Genomic DNA, 2,739 nt, shown 5'->3' with positions numbered 1-2,739 from the left:
AGGTAGAGTGTTAAAATTTTCCGGAAAAAGGAGTTTGAAAACAATTAATTTTATTATTTTTTATTTATTTTCCTTTTTTAAAATTCATTCTTTAAAATTATTTTTTCAACTGTCAATCGTAAAAGTATAAAATTATACTCAAAAACTATTTATGTAAAAAAATACTTAATTGCCATTTTTACCTGGCGTGACTAATCAGTCAGAATGTTTATTATTCTCTCCACTTAGGCGCGCAACTATAGGCGGCGCAGACATAACAATCGAGTGCGTTGTTATTCTTCGAAGTAGTAAATTGGCAGCAAAGAATCTACTTTATCCGGTATAGGAGGCTCTCATGACACTGTGTGCGTACTATTCCAACATAAACAGCAAGACATATCAGTTAAACCATGCTTATCGGAAACTGGTATCACACGAAGTTTGAAAGCAATTCAAGAACTACTTCCATGCCAGAAGATACAATTGTACTTCAAACCGGCAAAACGTCCTGATCTTCCAAGCGATTATGGAGTTTCCTCAGATTTGTTTAGAATAGATGAGAATGAGAAGAAATGCGAAAATATTCAGACAAGTTATGGCAGTTTTTAAGAATTACACAACCTCTTTTACACAGCTCTGATGTTATTGTTGATTACGAGACGAGCATTGTAATCAAGAAGAAAACCTTGAACAGCTTGTCCTATCCTGGAGCGCTTTTAATGCACTTTGTACAGATGAAAATTTGTAGCAACAACAACTCGGGTGATTCCAAACCCAGTGATTCCAAACCCAGTAAATCAGCACAGTTTACACTGCTCTATTGAATTTCAATAGTGTTCTCGACCAGTTGGATCAAAATTATTGACGAGTAACCTGTAACGAAGGTGTATACGCTATTGCACGCGAAGTGCAACTTAGCAATCCAGATAAATTTTCAAATATTGTACTGGTTTTGGGTGCATTCCATGTGGCTAAAATTGTGCTATGTTGTTTTGGTAAATATCTTCGAGGAAGTGGAATATCCGATGTGTTTATTGAATGTTCCGTCTTTGGAGTAAATGTGCTACAATCGGTTTTACATGAAAAGAATTATGTGAGAGGTGTCAAGTGGATGTTTATGTTAGGAGAAACCATGTTCATATTGCAGGTGAAATTTTTTTTGGAAGAATCCATTGAGTCCTACGCTACAAAGTTTGAAAACTTACAGAACATTCAGCGGAATATTTCTCTGGCATGGGAAAAAAATCAGATCATATAGGTTTAGATGGTAAGGTGGAAAAACTCTTCCCGGACATTGAGAGGTTTGACAGCCGAGGAAGGAAAATGTCAGAGCAATTTTTGTTCTGGGACAATTTTTTGAAACTCGTCCAACTTCTTAGAAATTTGATTCGTTCAGATAAACAAGGTCTTTAGGAATTACATTTAGATACAGTGCAGAAACTTCAACCATTATTTTCCGTATTTCACTGTGTCAACTATCAGCGATCTGTATTTAGAAGACATGAGGAGACTAACCAAGACAGCCCCAGAGGTGCATGAAATGTTCATGAACGGGAAACATGTTGTGAAACAATATGATCATAAATTTTCAGTTGTTGCTGTGGATATGGCATTAGAACAAACCATTAATAGATCCCAAAAAAGCTCATCTGGCATCTTACGGCGAACTAAACAGAAGGATTTTGTAGCAGAATGGGAAATACGCATCATGAACGTTTGATGGTATCAAATCTATTTCGAGAGGTAACAGACTCTATTGCTTTTGTCGAAGGTTTGAACATTTACCATGAATTTTCAAAGAAGCAAACTCAGAACATAGATGCACAGGTTGTCTCAATGTTTAAATATATATTACACAAAGGTAATCCGTTTGATATGCATATGCTTCCTAATCCATTGCACAATCTGCTAACAAAAGCACTGGTTTCCCAAGATACAAAGGAAAAAATATTAAAATTATTTAAGACCGGTGAAAAGATGTATTGTACATTGCGGAAAACACGGTACGAGGACAAAACAGTAAGAATATCAAGCACCATCCATAAAGCCATGTTGCCACCATTTCATTGCACCAAAGCGCAAAGTACAGCTGCTACAAGGAAAGTTACTAAAAAATATCGAACAAGTCATCTCACCGAATGATACAAATAGCTCAGGTTCGTTCGTATGACATGCAAGATTTCTTTCGTTATGAGTTATCTGAAAGCTGTTCATTGTTCAATGACTAAGGGCTAATGGTAAAACCGCAAAAAAGTGCATTGTTAAAAGAGCTGGAAACATCTTATGGTAGCACCAGTGATGATGGTTCAAGTCTGACGGTAAAACCTGTTTTATAGTCGACGTCATGAACTCTATACGAAAGGTTATGACAAATGAAAATAAAACCTTTGGTGGAGCTGTTTCAGCTTTTTCGTCATACATTGGGAGCATCACTAAGAACTGTGGAAGAGTAGATTACATTTTTGACAGTTATCGCAAATTTTCTCCTAAAAAATCTGAAAGGGTGCAAACACAAGGCAGCATCGTTATAGACGTGGTCAAAATCTCAGAAGATATTCCATTGCCTGTCAAACTCAGCAGCTTTTGGTGATCTTCAAGAAACAAACTGATGTTGCAAAAGTTCATTGCTTATACAGTGACAGCTTCTTTGACTCAAACACCACATAATACCAACCACACTTTTAGTGCCTTTCATGGTGATGAAGAGGGTGATGTAATATTTAACTGTACATCTGTGCGAAGTGGAAAACAGATAAATCA

The sequence above is a fragment of the Uloborus diversus genome, unplaced genomic scaffold (assembly GCF_026930045.1).
Source record: "Uloborus diversus isolate 005 unplaced genomic scaffold, Udiv.v.3.1 scaffold_737, whole genome shotgun sequence".
NCBI classification, from domain to species: Eukaryota; Metazoa; Arthropoda; class Arachnida; order Araneae; family Uloboridae; genus Uloborus; species Uloborus diversus.
Note: the sequence above shows the minus strand (reverse complement) of the source record.